Source organism: Nerophis ophidion, linkage group LG13 (assembly GCF_033978795.1).
Source record: "Nerophis ophidion isolate RoL-2023_Sa linkage group LG13, RoL_Noph_v1.0, whole genome shotgun sequence".
Classification (NCBI taxonomy): Eukaryota; Metazoa; Chordata; class Actinopteri; order Syngnathiformes; family Syngnathidae; genus Nerophis; species Nerophis ophidion.
In genome coordinates this window covers 48566377-48590746 of record NC_084623.1, presented here as the reverse complement: position 1 = coordinate 48590746, position 24370 = coordinate 48566377, and the positions used below count along the sequence as shown (strand labels likewise).

The 24370-nt window shown below is 36.2% G+C and overlaps 1 protein-coding gene across 1 annotated transcript in view; it reads left to right on the top strand.

The window, feature by feature from the left end:
• The first annotated feature begins 1054 nt into the window (after positions 1–1054).
• Positions 1055–24370, top strand: part of veph1 (ventricular zone expressed PH domain-containing 1) — a 238290-nt gene continuing 214974 nt past the window's right edge. Inside the window, exon 1 of the mRNA XM_061919150.1 lies at positions 1055–1146. The gene's annotated coding sequence lies outside the window, so the exon portion shown is untranslated. The remainder of the gene's footprint in view (positions 1147–24370) is intronic.

Below are 24370 nucleotides of genomic sequence, written 5' to 3'. Positions count from 1 at the left end.
TTCCCTTTGGAGTCGCGGGGGGCTGTATAAAAATATACATTTAGGCCTCCACTCAGGCTTGATCCCGGGGACACCAAACGGTTTTGGTCAAAAAAAGATTAAAAATGTGTCATTATTCAGTATTATTATTATTATTATAGGCTTGAATCTCTAGATCAACATTAGGTCAATCTGTCAATATAACATTTAAAAAAAAATAAGTTCTATGCTCTTTTTGTCAAAGAAAACCATTTTTTATGGAAAAAACACAATATTTTCACCCAATAACATTTTTAAGTGGAATATTTTAGATTACATAATAAGTGTAGCTTTAAAAAGGTCAATAAGTCATAACAACATTGATTTTGATTCATTATTATTTTTTGAGCAAAAAAATGATTGGGAATCCAAAACGGTCCTATTCATTAAAGTGTTAAAAAAAATTAATTATAATTATTTTGTTAACTTTGAACACAATAATCTCGTGATCAACTTCAGATCCATCCGTCAATTATAAGTTTCATTGTTGTTTTTGTTTTTGTTTGTTTGCTCGTTTTAAAACAAAAATGTGTAGCAAACACAAAATATGCAACATTTTACACAAAAAATATCTCAAAGTGGAATATTTAATGTGACGTTTTTGGTGCCTTGAATAGGTCAATAATTCATAATGACATTGATTTCATTATTTTTTTTTAAAGAAAGAAACAACATGGATGGCAGCTTTGTGTTATTAGTCAACATTGCAACATTTTCTTCTTAAATTTCACCTATTTATGTTTTGTATTTTTTTAATTGTATTGTTAGAATGTGCCATTGGAGCGTTAAAAAGTACCTTGCGGGCCGCACTTTGGACATCCCAGTTTTACTGTGAATAGCGGCAAGTGACAGGGACAGGTCCGTGAAGGCAGCATGAGGCCCCTCCTCTTTCCGGGCACCTGTTGCGTGAAGTACTCTTTTTCAACCGCACGATGTCGCCATTTCCCACCTAATCCTGCCTCGGTGATCTAGGTGGGGGAACTTGAAAGAAGCTCGCCGGTGATAAAAAAAAAAAAAAAAAAAAAAAAAAAATGTGTTGCTCCGTGTCGCCTTGTAGCAAAGCATCGGATCCACGCAGCTCCACGGAACTCCACATTCTCACCCAGCATCTCCTTCTTCATCATCCGGGTAAGCCTCGCAACGACCGGCGTGGGTAAATATTGGGAGGGAACCGGCTTGTCTCGTCACCAGAGACGCGGTCATAATCGCGGTAAGACAGGAGCACGTTCCACGATTTCGGGAAAGTTATGATAATAGGGAGGCAATAATGACATATCTGAAGGTCAAACATTATAAATGAGTCCATATTACAAGTGTGTTATATTCCACTACACCTCATGTCCGGGGCTCATGTTGGCAGGAATGTTTCAAGGCAAGTTAAGTCGCATTACTCACATTTTTTCTTTTAATGCTAGAGCTCTTAATGTGCAAAGAGGTCAAATACTCACCTTTCTTTGACCTTTGACCCTGATTAGTTGGCTTCCAAGCACGATGTAGCGGACGCCGTCACATATTCCACATATTTTTGCCCGAAATGAATGTATTAGTATGTCGAACTCATATTAAATCGGGGAAATGCGGAGAAATCTTCTCCCAAATTACGCCACGATAACCTAAAGGCCTACTGAAACCCACTACTACCGACCACGCAGTCTGATAGTTTATATATCAATGATGAAATATTAACATTGCAACACATGCCAATACGGCCTTTTTAGTTTACTAAATTGCAATTTTTAAATTTCGCGCAAAGTATCCTGTTGAAAACGTCGGTATGACGTCTCGGATTGTAGCAAACATTTTTTTCCAGCCCGATCCCAGCTATAAGTAGTCTGCTTTAACCGCATAATTACACAGTATTCTAAACAACTGTGTTGCTGAATCTTTTGCAATTTGTTCAATTAATAATGGAGACGTCAAAGACGAACGATGTAGGTGGGAAGCGGTGTATTGCAGCTGCCTTTATTTAGCAACACAAACACAGCGGGTGTTTCCTTGTTTGCATTCCCGAAGGTGTAGCTTTACTATAGAACAGAGCGGTCAAGCGGCAGGTTTCAGTGAGAAAATTGTGGTAATACATCGGCTCTTACCGTAGACATGAGCGGAGCTTGCGTCCTTCCTCGTGCACCTGTCAAAGAGGCAGCTGCGTGGCTTCCCTCAGAGACACTGGCGGTCACCACACCCGTGGCCACACCCCTCCGACTTTCATGTACGACAGTATAATCTTACTACAACAGTAGTAACACAATAAGCAGATAAGGGATCTTCCAGAATTATCCTAGTAAATGTGTCTAATAACATCTGAAATGCTCCCACTCTCCTGTCTTTTTTTTTCTTTTTCTTCTTCTAGTCCTTCACTTTCACTTTCCTCATCCACCAATCTTTCATCCTCGCTCAAATTAATGGGGAAATCGTCGCTTTCTCGGTCCAAATTAATGCCATGATTGTAAACAATGTTCAGATGTGAAGAGCTCCACAACCCGTGACGTCACGCCCACATCGTCTACTACTTCCGGTACAGGCAAGGCTTTTTTATTAGCGACCAAAAGTTGCGAACTTTATCGTCGATGTTCTCTACTAAATCCTTTCAGCAAAAAATATGGCAATATCGCGAAATGATCAAGTATGACACATAGAATGGACCTGCTATCCCCGTTTAAATAAGAAAATCTCATTTTAGTTAGCCTTTAAAACTAGAAAATCGCTGTTGAAATTTTGACAGGTCTGCTAAAAGTGTCACGTACCAAGTGATATGACTCGGGAGTAAACGGTAGCAAAATTAGCTCAAAAATTTAGCATGCTAATGTTAGCATGCTAGCTAGCTAACGTGACCATAATAATAGTTAGCATGGGGATCATGCTAAGCTATTGTAATGGCACAATAACTTAAAAACTAGAAAATTCCCGCGGACATTTTGATGGGCCTGCTAAAAGATATATGACCATGGGGTAAATGGTTGCAAAATTAGCTCAAAAAGTTAGCATGCTTATGTTAGCATGCTAGCAAGCTAATGTGACCATAACAATAGTTAGCATGTGTCACATACCAAGTTGTAACGGCACGGTAACTTAAAAATTAGGAAATTCCCGCGGAAATTTAGATGGGCCTGCTATCTGTGCCCTGGACCTCTGGATAAAAGTTAACAAGTGTCACATACCAAGTGATATGACTCTGAGGTAAACGGTAGCAAAAGTTAGCTCAAAAAGTTAGCATGCTAATGTTAGCATGCTAGCAAGCTAACGTGACCATAATAATAGTTAGCATGTGTCACATACCAAATAGTTGTAATGGTACGATAACTAAAACACTAGAAAATTCCCGTGGAAATTTTGACGGCCCTGCTAAAAGCGTCACGTACCAAGTGATATGACTCTGGGGTAAACGGTAGCAAAATTACCTCAAAAAGTTAGCATGCTAATGTTAGCATGCTAGCTAGCTAACGTGACCATAATAATAGTTAGCATTTGTCACATGCCAAGCTATTGTAACGGCACAATAACTTAAAAACTAGAAAATTCCCGCGGACATTTTGATGGGCCTGCTAAAAGGTATATGACCCTGGGGTAAATGGTTGCAAAATTAGCTCAAAAAGTTAGCACGCTTATGTTAGTATGCTAGCAAGCTAATGTGACCATAACAATAGTTAGCATGTGTCACATACCAAGTTGTAACGGCACGGTAACTTAAAAATTAGGAAATTCCCGCGGAAATTTAGATGGGCCTGCTATCTGTGCCCTGGACCTCTGGATAAAAGTTGACAAATGTCACATACCAAATTATATGAATCTGGGGTAAACGGTAGCAAAAGTTAGCTCAAAAAGTTAGCATGCTAATGTTAGCATGCTAGCAAGCTAACATGACCATAATAATAGTTAGCATGTGTCACATACCAAATAGTTCTAATGGTACGATAAGTAAAACACTAGAAAATTCCTGTGGAAATTTTGACGGGCCTGCTAAAAGTGTCACATACCAAGTGATATGACTCTGGGGTAGACGGTAGCAAAAATTAGCTCAAAAAGTTAGCACGTTAATGTTAGCATGCTAGCAAGCTAACGTGACCATGATAATAGTTAGAATGTGTCACATACCAAGTTATTGTAACGGCTCGATAACTTAAAAGTTAGAAAATTCCCACGGAAATATTGATGGGCCTGCTAAAAGTGTCACTCTGGGGTAAACAGTAGCAAAAATTAGCTGTAAACGTTGGCATGCTAATGTTAGCATGCTAGCAAGCTAATGTGACAATAATAATTAAAGTTAAAGTACCAATGATTATTACACACACACACTAGGTGTGGTGAAATTTGTCCTCTGCATTTGACCCATCCCCTTGTTCACCTCATGGGAGGTCAGGGGAGCAGTGGGCAGCAGTGGTGCCACGCCCGGTAATCATTTGTGGTGATTTAACTGCCAATTCCAACCCTTGATGCTGGGTATCAAGCAGGGAGGTAATGGGTCCCATTTTTACAGTCTTTGGTATGACTCGGCCGGGGTTTGAACTCCCAACCTACCGATCTCAGGGCGGACACTCTAACCACTAGGCCACTGAGTAGGTTAGCATGTGTCACATACCAAGTTATTGTAATGGCGCGATAACTCAAAAACTAAAATATCCCCGCGAAAATGTTGATGCTAAAAGTGTCACAGACCAAGTTATACGACTCTGGGGTAAACGGTAGCAAAAAATTAGCTGAAAAAGTTAGCATGCTAATGTTAGCATGATTGTAACGGCACGATAGCTTGAAAACTAGAAAATTCCTGCATACATTTTGATGGGCCTGTTATCTTTGCCCTGGACCTCTGGCCGGGGGTCGCCGGAAGCCGGCGTACTTATTAGATCAAGGGTAGGGAACCTATGGCTCGCGAGCCAGATGTGGCTCTTTTGATGACTGCATCTGGCTCACCGATAAATCTGAGCTGACATTGCTTAACACGATAAGTAATGAATAATTCCACTTGTAATCAAAGTGTTAAAAATAACGTTCAAAATATAAAACATTCTCATGCATTTTTAATCCATCCATCCGTTTTCTGCCGCACCTGTTCAAGAAGTTGCGTTAATGGTAAGAAGTTATTTATTTATTATTGATTAGTGTGGGGCTTGCCCTCCTGGGGGTTCTTCAGACCACCAAGCACCGACATGAGAGCCTGTTTCAGGGTTACAATATTGTTTTATTTTTCAATAACTCTCTCAGTTGCTTTCCAGCAATTGTCTTTTTCTCTTTCGTTCTCGCTCGGGCTCTGGCTCCAGCCCCAACCCCGTCTCTCCTCCTGGCTGCTGCTTATAACAGAGCGACAGGTTATTAGATAACAAGGCCCAGGTGGGCCATCTACGCACCTGTCGCTGCTTTCGTGGCTGGTCCTGGCACACCCCGCTTCGCTACAGGCCCGCAGGCCACTCCCCCCTCCACGGTTAGTTTCTGAATAACAATGTTATTACAAAGAATAAGAGACCTATTGTACTCTAGAAATGTTGGTCTTACTTAAAAATGCACGTGTTTAGTTGTGTTGAGTGTTGAAAAAAATATTATATGGCTGAATACATTTGAAAATATTTGGATTCTTGGCTCTCTCAGCCAAAAAGGTTCCCGACCCCTTTATTAGATGGTGCCGACTATCTGAATCCGTGAGTTTTCGGTCTAACGGAATTTTTTGTTGTGTGACAAAATAAACAAGCCAGATATACAAATGTCCACTGCAGAGAACGTGGGTTCTCAGTAGGCCATGTACATTAAAAGCTACTCGACATAGAGAGATGAATGAATGAATGAATGGTTTATTTTGAGCCATGCAAACAAAACAAGAGAATGACACAAAATACAAAAGAAATATATAAATACATTATTTTTACACCTACATTGAAAACATTACATGTGACTGATCTTTTGTAGATGTCAAGATTGGCTCAAAAGGGAGTGGGAAGAAGTAAACTTATTAGGTCCCAACCCTATACATATACAATATATATTTACAATATATAATACAATAATATATATGATATAATTCAATTCAGTGGTTGCTGCTATATATTGTCTATATATAAGACATTTAAATTCACACACACTTACATATATACATATGTACACACACACATATACACACACATATATACAATTTATATATATATATATATATATATATACATATATATATATATATATATATATATATATATATATATATATATATACATATATATATATATTTATATATATATATATATATATATATATACATATATATATATATATATATATATATATATATATGGGGCTTCACGGTGGCAGAGGGGTTAGTGCGTCTGCCTCACAATACGAAGTTCCTGCGGTCCTGGGTTTAAATCCAGGCTCGGGATCTTTCTGTGTGGAGTTTGCATGTTCTCCCCGTGAATGCGTGGGTTCCCTCCGGGTACTCCGGCTTCCGGGTACTCCGGCTTCCTCCAACTTCCAAAGACATGCACCTGGGGATAGGTTGATTGGCAACACTAAAATTGGCCCTAGTGTGTGAATGTGAGTGTGAATGTTGTCTGTCTGTCTGTGTTGGCCCTGCGATGAGGTGGCGACTTGTCCAGGGTGTACCCTGCCTTCCGCCCGATTGTAGCTGAGATAGGCGCCAGCGCCCCCCGCGACCCCGAAAGGGAATAAGCCGTAGAAAATGGATGGATGGATGGATGGATATATATATATATATATATATATATATATATATATATATATATATATATATATATATATATATATATATATATATATATATATATATATAATATGTATATATATACATATATATATACATATATATATTTAAACATATACACATACATACATACACATACATACATACACAAATGCATATACCCAAAACACACATATGTCCATCATATATACACACACACACACACACACACACACACACACACACACCTATATAAATACTATATATATAATAGTATATATAATATACACTTTTGTCTAAACATTATTAACAGTTTATGGTGCCTATGGGAACATGCTTTCATTTTGACTGTGATATTAGTGGTTAAAAGTGGATCTGTGGCTCTGGAGCTACTGCCCCTGATCAACAGGATCTGAGGACCACTCTTGCTATGTGTCCTATGCTGTGCATTAAAAGAAATGAGGGGAGCCCCCTGCCAGAGGAGTTATCCACGAACAAAGATTACAAGCCAAAAGAGATATGGTACAGTATTTTGAGAGCAGCTGTAATACTTTGACTGTCAGCTCCAACGTTGTTCAGTTCTGCTCCAAAGTGTGAGACGGCGACTTTTGGCTGCTATCGTCAGCAGAGAGCTCATGAATAATGAATCCGTGTGAAAATGCACGTGAACGTGAGACGCTGATCCACCGCGCTTTCCCTTCCCACGCGTACTTAAACATTCTTACACAACCACATTGGAAAAATCATTCGGGTAATAGAACCCACCCTACTGTAAAAACATACTGTTATGAAACAGGGTATGACAACAATGCTGGGACACTGTACTGTACTGTACTGTACTGTACTGTACTGTACTGTACTGTACATACTGTAAGTCAGGTGACTTAAATCCATTATAGATGATTAGCAGTCAAGTAAGCACATAAAAATAGAAGAGCAGCCCAGGGAAATGGTTTAGTTTGCTTCAACCAGGCTTATTGTCAATAACAAATAAACACACCCGAAAAGGAGTAGGTAAAAACACAGCTTATTTCACGCTCCTCCCGCTCCATGACTCGGCAATTAGTGAGAGTCTGTTCACTGCCCGAGTACTGACTGGAACATAAAATACACAATATGCAATCAAAAATAACTAGAAAAGCCTTCCGCCGCCAAGCCAAAAAGGACCCGAATCCTGAATTTGATCCGGATCAGCCCCCAAAATCGAAACACTTGTTCCTTATCCCATTTCTGACATTTGCCGTTGTCTCGATACGAATATTTTAGTCCTGGTACCAAATTGTATTTCGATACTTTTTGATACTTTTCGATGCCTTTCTAAATAAAGGGGACTACAAAAATGGCTTTATTGGCTTTATTTTGACAAAAAAAATGTTTTTTATTGTAATCGAAAAACAATTTTGTCCTTAAATAAAATAGTGAACTTACTAGACAACTTGTTTTTTTAGTAATAAGTAAGCCAACAAAGGCTCTTAATTTGTTTGCTGATGTTTGCAGTAACATATTGTGTCATTCCTCATTCTATTATTTTGCGTGATTAATGCAATAATTTTTTGTGATATATCACATGAGTCATTTTGTACAGCTCTAATATTTTCAAATATTGAAGTATGTCATGTAATATTTTGATCAAAATCAAATTCATCCATCCATCCATTTCCTACCGCTTGTCCCTCTCAGAGTCGACAATGCAAAATAACTACACAAAATTACTATCGCCTCGGATTTATATGTATGTATATATATACTGATTAGGTGGCGACTTGTTTGGGGTATACGCCGCCTTCTGCCTGAATGCAGCTGGGATAGGTTCCAGCGGCCCCCCGCGACCCTGAACGGGACAAGCGATAGGAGATATATATATATATATATATATAGATATATATATATATATATATATATGTATATATATATATATAAATATATGTATGTATATATAAATATATATATATATATATATATAAACACACATATATATGTATATATGCATATATACCTGTATGTATATATATATATATATATACATCTATGTATACACATATATATCCATATATATGTATATATATATATATATAAACACACATATATATGTATATATGCATATATACCTGTATGTATATATATATATATATATATATATATATATATATATACATCTATGTATACACATATATATCCATATATATGGATATATATATATATGGATATATATATATATATATATATCCATATATATATATACATTTATATGTACATATATACATATATATCTATACACACACACATATATAAATGTATATAATATTAATATTAAAGGTGGGAATCTTTGGGCACCTCACAATTCAAGTACGATTCTGATTCAGGAGCTACGATTGAATTAAAAATCGTTTATCGACGCATTTTTAGTTTATGTAACATGATGCAGTTTTACATTTATTTTTGCTTCACTAAACAAGCGTTTATCACTATCAACTTTTAAAAACAGTGCAATTGCAATAAGAAACAGTTAAATTTAAATCCCATTACATTTACTCAATTATAGAAATGTGTGGAAAACTTGGAACATACGTGGGATCTCTCAGTGAGGTGGCTCGCTGGCCAACTTTTACAACTGCCTGCATGACTTTATTTACAATAGATAAATTGCTTATCGATTATAGATTTTATCATCATCCATGTACGAATTACTGTGCATCTAGAAATCAATTATTTCCCTCATCTCTAGAATATATATATATATATATGTATGTATGTATGTATGTATGTATGTATGTATGTATGTATGTATGTATGTATGTATGTATGTATATATGTATGTATGTATGTATGTATGTATGTATGTATGTATGTACATATAACATGAGGTTATATCATAATAACTCAGAGAAACAATTATTTTACCCTCGACTGTGCTCAGCCTTACTTTCATTACTTTTTACAGCTCTTGAAAGTGTCAAATCCCTAATCGTTGCTTCACAGCTGCAAACTGAGAGCGTAAATAATGGAGAACTTTCTCTCTCGTCCCGCATAACACACACACACACACATACACACACACACACACACACACACACACACACACACACACACACACACACACACACACACACACGTTCTTGTATTTGTCACCTTCTTAAGACCTCCGAAAAATGCCTGCCTCTTTAGGACCACCCTTTCTAGAATTTACATTAATAATATATACATACTATGCAAAAATAAAAAGGTAAGCTTTTATTTTTTTTTTTTTTTTTTAATTTTTTTTTATTTTTAGGGACCGATGTGCCTTTGGGACAGAGGACCCTATTGAATTTCTAGCGTTTTATTGTTATTCTTTATTATTATACCGCCGCCTCTTTGAGCTGTAATTTAACCTCTTTAACATGCTTCAAAAATCACCAAATTTGACACACACATCAGGACTGGCAAAAATTGCGATTTAATCAAAAAAACCAAGCCCCAAAACTCAAAATTGCGCTCTATCACCCCATAGGAAGAAAACACAGACAAAACTGTCTCTAACTTTCAGTAGGAATGTCGTAGAAACATGAAACGAAAACCTCTATGTAGGTCTCAGTTAGGCCTATATTTCTGACATCCCAGCTAAAATTAACAGGAAGTTTGCAATTCCCCCTTCAATACAAAAGTTGGGTAAAAAATGTCGCTTTTTTCAAACATTATCTCCTCTGAGGCCGTTTGTCATGTCGGCTTCAAATAAGCACAGGAGAGAGATTGAACCCTTCTGATTAAAAGTTGATGAAAGAGTTTTAATTGTGTTTGTAACTGCTTCATTATTTACTTCAAGTTACTACAGTATATCTCTATATACATATAATTTTAATATTTGTCATGAATTCTGGCCAAAGCGGGCTCATTTCAATTTCTTACACACACTTGGTATTACTTGCATGTGTTGGCCAGAGGGGGCGCACTTTTAAAACCGACACACAGTCAATTTGAAAAATCCCTCCTTTTTGGAACCACCCTAATTTTGATAGATTTCACCACCAGGCGTGCAAATGAGACATTCTCTATTAGATGCAATGCTTTTCTGTATTGGGACCATCAATTAGGTCCTAACCGCTCCTCACGGGGAAGTTACTTTTCCTTGTTGATGTCTCAAGAAGGGTAGTAATACAAGAACACACACACACACACACACACACACACAGTGCTTCTTTGCAACTTAGAGTCAGGAAGTCCCTTTCAACGTTTTGGGTTGCCTACCCCTGGGTCAGGTAGTAGAAGAATTATGAATGAATGAATATGGCTCAGAATTTTACTTGTTTAGAAACACCAATTCGACTATATGCCACCAATTGTGTGACATTTGTTTCTAGACTACATTTTGAAGGATTATACTCTGCAGTTTTAGTCAAAAATGCATTAAAAGAAAATCAGTGAACGTTGAGCTGCGCTAGCCACTGAGCTAAAAGCCAAAAGTTGTCAACTCATAGTTCACACAACGCATTATCACACATCCGCACCAACTGGCTGTCACTGTCGTGCATGACCGCTCTTGGCGTGACCCCGGGATGCAGAGAAAGGTGTAGTGACGTGCAGAGGAGAGTGTTTTTATAAAGAACGAGGCAAGCAACACAAAACATGTTGCGGAAAATAATTAAAAAAATAATTTGGAGAAAAATGATACAACCAGAAATGACTGAGTATGTCACTGCATACACCAGCTAAATTAGGAGCATTTGAAACCAGATTTGAAATAATTAAGTGGTCATTTACGTATCACATAATGTATGGTGATAAATATTGTTATTACAGCAGGCTGCAATGTATATAATGATATACATTTTAAACTACATCGATACTGTCGACTATCGTAAGGCTACAGTGTGTTTCCTAGTCAGGAAGTAGTCTTTGCCATTAAGTTGAATGTGCCAGTCTTGTCTTATGTTGCACCCTAAAAAGTGTTTAGACCGTAAGTATCATACGTATTACACACCAGATATTTAGTTGTAACATTTATCTTATTTGTAGTTTTGATTACCAAATTTGTAAGTGCTAAAATTGCCACGTAAACTTGCTGATCAGTAGCATGTATGTGGCATACACACTGAAAATTAGCATTGAGGTTAGTACATTTTGAAAAATAGGAACTAACTTTTGAGTACTTTCTATCAGTCATACATTTTTTGGGGGGCTTGGAAAATTGCAAGATTATCTAGAGGCCGTTCGCTACGAATACGCCTGTTTGCGGAGGTGGGACCAAGTCATTGTTTTGCAAGTCATAAGTAAGTCTTAAGTCTCTGCCCTCAAGTTTCGAGTTAAGTCCCGAGTCAAGTCCAAAGTCAAGACTGGAAAGTCTCAAGTCAAGTCCCTAGTCCTGCATTTTGAGTTTTGACTCCTTTCAAATCCTTTTAACCACAGTTTAATATATTTACACGGATTGTGTATGCTTTTAAAACGCTGTATTATTTATTAAAACAATTTATTTGAAATTACAGGGAAAAAAATTGTGCTGACATTGCACTTCATAATAGCACTATTAACCATTCATTTTAAACATTTAACTCATTCCTTTGCAGAATAAGAAAACCAAGTGCAACTGTACTTATTTGTACAAAAGTGTTAACATTGTATTTCCATGGCATATTGCATTTGAACTGGTTCCACAGCAGTTTTCTATCCTGTTCTTTCCTTATCTCATTTATCTCATCTCATACTGTATGTGTGTTTATGTGTGCGTACACATGAAAAACATAACAAATCCATGAACATAACAATGAACAGAGTTGTACTTTTTAGATGTCAGGGCCCTATGCAATATGTACTCATATTCTTAATATAGTGTACATTTTAACTGACCTTTATTTGACTATGTTTGTCTTTTTGTAGGTGGCTTAAATACGCGGTGCTGCTGACTGCCGTCTAACCTTACATTACTGTGTGTCATGCATTGACTTTATGTATAGGTACTTCATGCAACCCTGGAAAAATCACTTGACAAAAAGCATGAAAAAGGTAGCGAACTGCAGTGGACACAACAGATTGCCGTGTTTGCAATAACGTGACCTCACTGATTTAACTACACAGCAAATAAAAGTTACGTTACTTAGCCAATAAACGTTAGCTTACATTCAAAACTTACCGTTCTTTGAACAACTTCAAATGTCGAACAAAGTTGGAAGTTGTTGCGTCTCCATCTGTAATCTTCGAACCGCATGTTTTGCATACTGCATCTCGTTTTTTGTTGACCAACTTGTTTTTATACCCGAACAAGACTGTATTTGGTATAATTTTTGCTCACTGGCGCGTTGTTTGACAGCTCTTCTTCGTTGGTTGTCCTGCAATTTGATTGGAAGAATGCTGTCGAATGAAAACAACGTGAATTTAATTTGATTGGATGTTGTACAGGCAGCACACACGCTGATAGACACACACGTACAGAATGAAAGATACGGAGCGCTGAATAACTTTTTAATCTTTGGGTTTTGGGGAAAGTAGCAAGTCTCGGCAAGTCAAAAGGCTCAAGTCCAAGTGAAGTCACAAGTCATTGATGTTAAAGTCTAAGTCGAGTTGCAAATCTTTTTACATTTTGTCAAGTCGAGTCTAAAGTCGTCAAATTCATGACTCGAGTCCAAGTCATGTGACTCGAGTCCACAACTCTGCCTGTTTATCCGCCAAGTGCTTTTAAGCCAGTACAGAGCCTGCAACTGGTCACATGAAACAAAGCATCGAAAAACGGTACCTTTTGAATTTTACGTGAATCGGTACCCTGTAGTACTGACGGAATTCGGTTGGTATCTATAAAAGTACTGAAATTGGTACCTATCGCTACGTGTTACACGTGACTTTACACTCCGTTGCACTTTGTTAGGTGGACGACATTGCACATTCATATTTTTCTATGCATCCTGTTTAAGGTCACGTGTGAGCTGGAGCCTAGACTGTAAAAACTGAAATCTAAGTAAGATGAAATATCTTAAATAAGGGTGATATTTGCTTATTTTCTGTCTGATAAGATATTTCTTCTCACTAAGCAGATTTTATGTTAGAGTGTTTTACTTGTTTTAAGTGTTTTGGTTCTAAATGATCTCAGTAAGATATTACAGCTTGTTGCTGAGATTTGATGACCTATATTGAGTAAAACATGCTTGAAACTAGAATATCAACTGTTGCAAAGCTGTGTCATCAACACTCACAAGTATAAATCCACTTTTTTAAAGTAATAATTTCTTACTTCAAGCATGAAAAAAAAAAATTGTGATGCCAACGCATATTATGTCAAGGTAATGGCACTAGCATTTACTTCATTTAAGAATATTTTTCAACACAACATTTTTAGCATTCAATCAGACATTATTGCAAAATTTTGTATTAGTGTGCCTAAAAATAGATATACCGGCTCCCAGACACATATTTTTTTTCTCTGAATGCGGTCCCTGAGTCAAAATTATTGCCCAGGCCTGACCTATATTGAGTAAAACATGATTGAAACTAGAATATCAACTGTTGCAAAGCTGTGTCATCAACACTCACAAGTATAAATCCACTTTTTTAAATTAATAATTTCTTACTTCAAGCATGAAAAAAAATTTTTTTAATGCCAAGCGCATATTATGTCAAAGTAATGGCACTAGCATTTACTTCATTTAAGAATATTTTTCAACACAACATTTTTAGCATTCAATCAGACATTATTGCGAAGTTTTGTATTAGTGTGCCTAAAAATAGATATACCGGCTCCCAGACACATATTTTTTTACTCTGAATGCGGTCCCTGAGTCAAAATAATTGCCCAGGCCTGACCTATATTGAGTAAAACATGCTTGAAACTAGAATATCAACTGTTGCAAAGCTGTGTCATCAACACTCACAAGTATAAATCCACTTTTTTAAAGTAATAATTTCTTACTTCAAGCATGAAAAAAAAAAATTGTGATGCCAACGCATATTATGTCAAGGTAATGGCACTAGCATTTACTTCATTTAAGAATATTTTTCAACACAACATTTTTAGCATTCAAACAGACATTATTGCAAAGTTTTGTATTAGTGTGCCTAAAAATAGATATACCGGCTCCCAGACACATATTTTTTTACTCTGAATGCGGTCCCTGAGTCAAAATAATTGCCCAGGCCTGACCTATATTGAGTAAAACATGCTTGAAACTAGAATATCAACTGTTGCAAAGCTGTGTCATCAACACTCACAAGTATAAATCCACCTTTTTAAAGTAATAATTTCTTACTTCAAGCATGAAAAAAAAAAAATTGTGATGCCAAGCGCATATTATGTCAAGGTAATGGCACTAGCATTTACTTCATTTAAGAATATTTTTCAACACAACATTTTTAGCATTCAATCAGACATTATTGCGAAGTTTTGTATTAGTGTGCCTGAAAATAGATATACCGGCTCCCAGACACATTTTCTCTGAATGTGGTCCTTGAGTCAAAATAATTGCCCAGGCCTGACCTATATTGAGTAAAACATGCTTGAAACTAGAATATCAACTGTTGCAAAGCTGTGTCATCAACACTCACAAGTATAAATCCACTTTTTTAAAGTAAAAATGTCTTACTTCGAGCATGAAAAAAAAAAATTGTGATGCCAAGCGCATATTATGTCAAGGTAATGGGACTAGCATTTACTTCATTTAAGAATATTTTTCAACACAACATTTTTAGCATTCAATCAGACATTATTGCAAAGTTTTGTATTAGTGTGCCTAAAAATAGATATACCGGCTCCCAGACACATATTTTTTTTCTCTGAATGCGGTCCCTGAGTCAAAATAATTGCCCAGGCCTGACCTATATTGAGTAAAACATGCTTGAAACTAGAATATCAACTGTTGCAAAGCTGTGTCATCAACACTCACAAGTATAAATCCACTTTTTGAAAGTAAAAATGTCTTACTTCAAGCATGAAAAAAAAAAATTGTGATGCCAAGCGCATATTATGTCAAGGTAATGGCACTAGCATTTACTTCATTTAAGAATATTTTTCAACACAACATTTTTAGCATTCAATCAGACATTATTGCAAAGTTTTGTATTAGTGTGCCTAAAAATAGATATACCGGCTCCCAGACACATTTTCTCTGAATGTGGTCCTTGAGTCAAAATAATTGCCCAGGCCTGACCTATATTGAGTAAAACATGCTTGAAACTAGAATGTCAACTGTTGCAAAGCTGTGTCATCAACACTCACAAGTATAAATCCACTTTTTTAAAGTAATAATTTCTTACTTCAAGCATGAAAACAAAAAATTATGATGCCAACGCATATTATGTCAAGGTAATGGCACTAGCATTTCCTTCATTTAAGAATATTTTTCAACACAACATTTTTAGCATTCAATCAGACATTATTGCGAAGTTTTTGTATTAGTGTGCCTAAAAATAGATATACCGGCTCCCAGACACATTTTCTCTGAATGTGGTCCTTGAGTCAAAATAATTGCCCAGGCCTGACCTATATTGAGTAAAACATGCTTGAAACTAGAATATCAAATGTTGCAAAGCTGTGTCATCAACACTCACAAGTATAAATCCACTTTTTTAAAGTAAAAATTTCTTACTTCAAGCATGAAAAAAAAAAATTGTGATGCCAACGCATATTATGTCAAGGTAATGGCACTAGCATTTACTTCATTTAAGAATATTTTTCAACACAGCATTTTTAGCATTCAATCAGACATTATTGCGAAGTTTTGTATTAGTGTGCCTAAAAATAGATATACCGGCTCCCAGACACATATTTTTTTTCTCTGAATGCGGTCCCTGAGTCAAAATAATTGCCCAGGCCTGACCTATATTGAGTAAAACATGCTTGAAACTAGAATATAAACTGACGCAAAGCTGTGTCATCAACACTCACAAGTATAAATCCACTTTTTTAAAGTAATAATTTCTTACTTCAAGCATGAAAAAAAAAATTGTGATGCCAAGCGCATATTATGTCAAGGTAATGGGACTAGCATTTACTTCATTTAAGAATATTTTTCAACACAACATTTTTAGCATTCAATCAGACATTATTGCGAAGTTTTTGTATGAGTGTGCCTAAAAATAGATATACCGGCTCCCAGACACATTTTCTCTGAATGTGGTCCTTGAGTCAAAATAATTGCCCAGGCCTGACCTATATTGAGTAAAACATGCTTGAAACTAGAATATCAAATGTTGCAAAGCTGTGTCATCAACACTCACAAGTATAAATCCACTTTTTTAAAGTAAAAATTTCTTACTTCAAGCATGAAAAAAAAAATTTGTGATGCCAACGCATATTATGTCAAGGTAATGGCACTAGCATTTACTTCATTTAAGAATATTTTTCAACACAGCATTTTTAGCATTCAATCAGACATTATTGCGAAGTTTTGTATTAGTGTGCCTAAAAATAGATATACCGGCTCCCAGACACATATTTTTTTTCTCTGAATGCGGTCCCTGAGTCAAAATAATTGCCCAGGCCTGACCTATATTGAGTAAAACATGCTTGAAACTAGAATATAAACTGACGCAAAGCTGTGTCATCAACACTCACAAGTATAAATCCACTTTTTTAAAGTAATAATTTCTTACTTCAAGCATGAAAAAAAAAATTGTGATGCCAAGCGCATATTATGTCAAGGTAATGGGACTAGCATTTACTTCATTTAAGAATATTTTTCAACACAACATTTTTAGCATTCAATCAGACATTATTGCGAAGTTTTTGTATGAGTGTGCCTAAAAATAGATATACCGGCTCCCAGACACATTTTCTCTGAATGTGGTCCTTGAGTCAAAATAATTGCCCAGGCCTGACCTATATTGAGTAAAACATGCTTGAAACTAGAATATCAAATGTTGCAAAGCTGTGTCATCAACACTCACAAGTATAAATCCACTTTTTTAAAGTAAAAATTTCTTACTTCAAGCATGAAAAAAAAAATTTGTGATGCCAACGCATATTATGTCAAGGTAATGGCACTAGCATTTACTTCATTTAAGAATATTTTTCAACACAGCATTTTTAGCATTCAATCAGACATTATTGCGAAGTTTTGTATTAGTGTGCCTAAAAATAGATATACCGGCTCCCAGACACATATTTTTTTTCTCTGAATGCGGTCCCTGAGTCAAAATAATTGCCCAGGCCTGACCTATATTGAGTAAAACATGCTTGAAACTAGAATATAAACTGACGCAAAGCTGTGTCATCAACACTCACAAGTATAAATCCACTTTTTTAAAGTAATAATTTCTTACTTCAAGCATGAAAAAAAAAATTGTGATGCCAAGCGCATATTATGTCAAGGTAATGGGACTAGCATTTACTTCATTTAAGAATATTTTTCAACACAACATTTTTAGCATTCAATCAGACATTATTGCGAAGTTTTTGTATTAGTGTGCCTAAAAATAGATATACCGGCTCCCAGACACATTTTCTCTGAATGTGGTCCTTGAGTCAAAATAATTGCCCTGGCCTGACTTATATTGAGTAAAACATGCTTGAAACTAGAATATAAACTGAAGCAAAGCTGTGTCATCAACACTCACAAGTATAAATCCACTTTTTTAAAGTAATAATTTCTTACTTCAAGCATGAAAAAAAAAAAATTGTGATGCCAAGCGCATATTATGTCAAGGTAATGGCACTAGCATTTACTTCATTTAAGAATATTTTTCAACACAACATTTTTAGCATTCAATCAGACATTATTGCGAAGTTTTTGTATTAGTGTGCCTAAAAATAGATATACCGGCTCCCAGACACATTTTCTCTGAATGTGGTCCTTGAGTCAAAATAATTGCCCTGGCCTGACTTATATTGAGTAAAACATGCTTGAAACTAGAATATAAACTGAAGCAAAGCTGTGTCATCAACACTCACAAGTATAAATCCACTTTTTTAAAGTAATAATTTCTTACTTCAAGCATGAAAAAAAAAAAAATTGTGATGCCAACGCATATTATGTCAAGGTAATGGGACTAGCATTTACTTCATTTAAGAATATTTTTCAACACAACATTTTTAGCATTCAATCAGACATTATTGCGAAGTTTTGTATTAGTGTGCCTAAAAATAGATATACCGGCTCCCAGACACATTTTCTCTGAATGTGGTCCTTGAGTCAAAATAATTGCCCAGGCCTGACCTATATTGAGTAAAACATGCTTGAAACTAGAATATCAACTGTTGCAAAGCTGTGTCATCAACACTCACAAGTATAAATCCACTTTTTTAAAGTAATAATTTCTTACTTCAAGCATGAAAACAAAAAATTGTGATGCCAAGCGCATATTATGTCAAGGTAATGGCACTAGCATTTACTTCATTTAAGAATATTTTTCAACACAACATTTTTAGCATTCAATCAGACATTATTGCAAAGTTTTGTATTAGTGTGCCTGAAAATAGATATACCGGCTCCCAGACCCATTTTCTCTGAATGTGGTCCTTGAGTCAAAATAATGGCCCAGGCCTGACCTATATTGAGTAAAACATGCTTGAAGCTAGAATATCAACTGTTGCAAAGCTGTGTCATCAACACTCACAAGTATAAATCCACTTTTTTAAAGTAAAAATTTCTTACTTCAAGCATGAAAAAAAAAAATTGTGATGCCAACGCATATTATGTCAAGGTAATGGCACTAGCATTTACTTCATTTAAGAATATTTTTCAACACAACATTTTTAGCATTCAATCAGACATTATTGCGAAGTTTTGTATTAGTGTGCCTAAAAATAGATATACCGGCTCCCAGACACATTTTTTTTACTCTGAATGCGGTCCCTGAGTCAAAATAATTGCCCAGGCCTGACCTATATTGAGTAAAACATGCTTGAAACTAGAATATCAAATGTTGCAAAGCTGTGTCATCAACACTCACAAGTATAAATCCACTTTTTTAAAGTAAAAATTTCTTACTTCAAGCATGAAAAAAAAAAATTGTGATGCCAAGCGCATATTATGTCAAGGTAATGGCACTAGCATTTACTTCATTTAAGAATATTTTTCAACACAACATTTTTAGCATTCAATCAGACATTATTGCGAAGTTTTGTATTAGTGTGCCTGAAAATAGATATACCGGCTCCCAGACACATTTTCTCTGAATGTGGTCCTTGAGTCAAAATAATTGCCCAGGCCTGACCTATATTGAGTAAAACAGGGGCGCTCACACTTTTTCTGCAGGTGAGCTACTTTTCAATTGACCAAGTCGAGGAGATCTACCTCATTCCTATTTATAATTTATATTTATTTATTCATGAAAGAGACATTTTTGTTAACAAGTTAATGGTGTTTAATGATAATACAAGCATGTTTAACACACATAGATTCCTTTCTTTCATGAAGACAAGAATATAAGTTGGTGTATTTGATTCTGATGACTTGCATTGATTGGAATTAGACAGTGGTGCTGATAACGTCCGTATTTTCAAAAAAAAGTCCTCCTTTCTGTCCAATACCACATGAAAGTGGTTGGATTTGGCATCTCATTTGTCCAACTTGCATACTCGTTTTTAAACACTTTGTTATGAGAGTAGCATATGTGTGTGGCCCTTTAATGTCTGGCAGCAGGTGAGTGACGTCAGTGAGTGTGCGGGTGGGCAAGCAAGTGAGAAAGCGGTCGCTGAGGACGGGGGAGAAATACATTGGCATCAAACTCCGTCGCTTGCTAGCTTGTGCACGCTAGCTTTCTGAGACTCTTATTTTGTTAGCACAGGCAGGATGAAACAGGTCTTTTATGGTGAAGACAGGAACTGTGCAGTCGGTCTTTAGAGTTTTGACAGTAGGTACGGAGTCTCTAGAAATAAAATGTGTTTCTCTGCGTCCGCCCTGTTAGTGATTTTTTTCTTAAATATGAGCTCGCAGCAGCCAGCGTCATCTCACAAGATCCTCGGGTGCCAAGAATGTCAAACAACTGATGAAAGTGAAGTCTTGGTATGATTGATGATTGCTCATTTTTATGTATATTTTTTAATGCCTGGCTTGAGATCGACTGACACACACACCCTCCGAGATCGACCAGTCGATCGCGATCGACGTAATGCCCACCCCCGGAATAAAACATGCTTGAAACTAGAATATAAACTGACGCAAAGCTGCGTCATCAACACTCACAAGTATAAAACGGCTTTTTTTAAAGTAATAATTTCTTTCTTCAAGCATGAAAAAAAAAATTGTGATGCCAACGCATATTATGTCAAGGTAATGGCACTAGCATTTACTTCATTTAAGAATGTTTTTCAACACAACATTTTTAGCATTCAATCAGACATTATTGCGAAGTTTTGTATTAGTGTGCCTAAAAATAGATATACCGGCTCCCAGACACATATTTTTTTTTCTCTGAATGCGGTCCCTGAGTCAAAATAATTGCCCAGGCCTGACCTATATTGAGTAAAACATGCTTGAAACTAGAATATAAACTGACGCAAAGCTGTGTCATCAACACTCACAAGTATAAAACTGCTTTTTTTAAAGTAATCATTTCTTACTTCGGGCTTCACGGTGGCGGAGGGGTTAGTGCGTCTGCCTCACAATACGAAGTTCCTGCAGTCCTGGGTTCAAATCCAGGCTCGGGATCTTTCTGTGTGGAGTTTGCATGTTCTCCCCGTGAATGCGTGGGTTCCCTCCGGGTACTCCGGCTTCCTCCCACTTCCAAAGACATGCACCTGGGGATAGGTTGATTGGCAACACTAAATTGGCCCTAGTGTGTGAATGTGAGTGTGAATGTTGTCTGTCTATCTGTGTTGGCCCTGCGATGAGGTGGCGACTTGTCCAGGGTGTACCCTGCCTTCCGCCCGATTGTAGCTGAGATAGGCGCCAGCGCCCCCCGCGACCCCGAAAGGGAATAAGCGGTAGAAAATGGATGGATGGAATTTCTTACTTCAAGCATGAAAAAAAAAATCGTGATGCCAAGCGCATATCGTTATGTCAAGTTAATTGCACTAGCATTTACTTCATTTAAGAATATTTTTCAACATATTGAGCAAAAAGGTCTCTTTTTTTTTTCTACCTAGAAAAGTACACTTGTTATTAGTGAGAATGTACTTATTTTAAGGTATTTTGGGGTTCATTGAGGTTAGCTAATTTTGCTGGTTTTGGAAAGTCTTGACAAGCTGAATTTTCTTGTTCTATTGGCAGATAATTTTGCTTAGTTCAAGTAAAATACCCCTCATTTTTGTATTTTTTTTCTTGTTTTTGAACACTGACTTTTTGCAGTGTATCCCAGCTGACTTTGGGCAAGATGCTGGTTACAACATGATGACCAGACAATCACAGGCGATGTAGTTTAGTCGTTGGGCTGCATGCTAACTCAAAGCTGCCAGTTGGCCTTCTTAGCCTTTACACAAAAAAATATGTTTAAAAAATCATGTATGCATGTTTCAAAATAGGCATTTTTTAGCACTTTTTTTTGGGGACGGCGGCAAATTCAGCGTCACGTTCACACTTTTATTAACCCGTGTGGCTGCATATTTCTCAGGTTGACCTATAACTTTCCAATAATCAGCAACAAGAGCCACAAATGTTTGACTTGAGGCGACCATACCGCAGCATGTATGCTGACATACCAAGCAAATCAGGGCCACAGGGAGAATTCCCTGGAGAACAAACCTTCCATTGTCAAATTGTTATTGTCTTAATAGTTGTAGATGGGGAGCGTCGAAAGCAGTTTGGCAAAATCTTGCAAGGACAATAAATGTTTTTATTTTACAATTAATTTCCTCTTACATTTATAAATTTGATCAATTTGGTAGAATATGACATCCATGCCCATGATGAGTGAAATCAACTATACTATATTTCGGACCATGGGCGCAATATGGGTTACTGTACAGGGGTCGCAATCTACCAGTTGATGTTTGGAGCCCTACCGGTCAACTCCAAAAAAGTATTAAAATGACATCAGGAGAGTGACCAACAGACCCGCAATCAAGCAAGTATTTTAACCCCTGAACACGCCCGCACGCCCCTGCCTCCCTCTCTCTCTTCAGCCAATGCATTAAGGTTGATTGTTGCAACGCATCGGACATTTTCGAGCATCCAACATCAAACAACTCATTTCTCAACCCCGACATCATCGCTCGCCTGCGACGGGAAGCTAAAAAGCTAAATTTTACAGTCTGTGAACATTGCTCCAAAGTACGGATTTTGTGTTGATTTATTGTGCATACAAAACTAAACATTGACTTATGCAAAAACAGTAATATGATAATACAAAAAAGGCGGCAACTAAGGAAGGACTTCCCCGTTTATACCCTTTTGATCACAGAGGAAAACCCGCCAAGCGAACAGCTGACGTAAGACAACCATGTGACTCGCGTCCCATATGTAACCATAGGATGAACAAATTTGTTACGGTACTAAGACTATAGTGGCCATAAACAGTTATCTGCTAGAGGTTGAGGTGTTCAAAGTTTGACACAGGGGCCATCTAATGCTCGTGACTTGTTTTTTAATTGGCCCTAGGCACATTACAAAAAAACACCTGCAAAAATTGGGAAAACAGCAAGAAGCATAATTAGGAAAAAGTCAAAATGTTGACATCAGACAATAATAACGACACAAAGCTTTGTCTCAAAAAACAAAAACAAGAACAACAATCTGAATATGTGTATGTGTATATATATATATATATATATATATATATATATATATATATATATATATATATATATATACATATATATATATATACATATATATATGTATATATATATGTATAATGTATCTATATATGTGTGTTTATATATACATAATGTATATATATGTGTGTGTGTGTATATATATATATATATATATAGCCTCAGTGTTTTTGACCTAACGTGTATATATGTGTATGTATATATATATATATATATATATATATATATATATATATATATACATATATATATAAATAATATATATATATATATATATATATATATATAGCCTGAGTGTTTTTTGACCTAACGTGTATATATGTATATATATATATAAATATATATATATATATATATATATATATATATATATATATATATATATATATATATATATATATATATATATATATACACACAAAATACACACACATACAAAACATAGTTGACACAATAGTAGATCTTGCTTTGGTTCTTGCCTGAGACCAGATATCTTGGGCTCAAAAAGTTGTGGTTGGTGACTGGATCACAGTATAAGGCGTTCTGCCAATGAGCGATTCTATTCGGGCCTATTTTCGTACAAAAAGTGCACCGGATTATAAGGCGCATTAAAAGGCTTCATATTATGATTATGATAGAGAAAAAAAAGGAGCTTATTGGCTACGGCGCAGACTACAACGGCGGACGTGTGCAAATTTTCAGGTCTATGCAGATCCCAAATACACATCAGCAGGTACCAATAAGTAAGAACATTTTTTTATTTGCATAATACTGCGAAACAAAATGAAAGATAATACGTTTCCTACTAGGTGCCATTTTAAGGTCCCTATACACACATTATAATAACACCCGTATGTTAAAACACAAGCGGTGCAGCTCTGTAGCTTAACAATGTCGTACTAAAAGTCGTGTTTTGACAGATTTTTGAGCGCCTTTTATAATGTTCTTTTGCTTATTTATTGAACAGACGTCAACCTGCAGTCCACACATTTATATTATAAGTGACTGCCATTTACTGGTCACATTCATCACTACATCATGTACTAAATAAAAATAATTCGAGG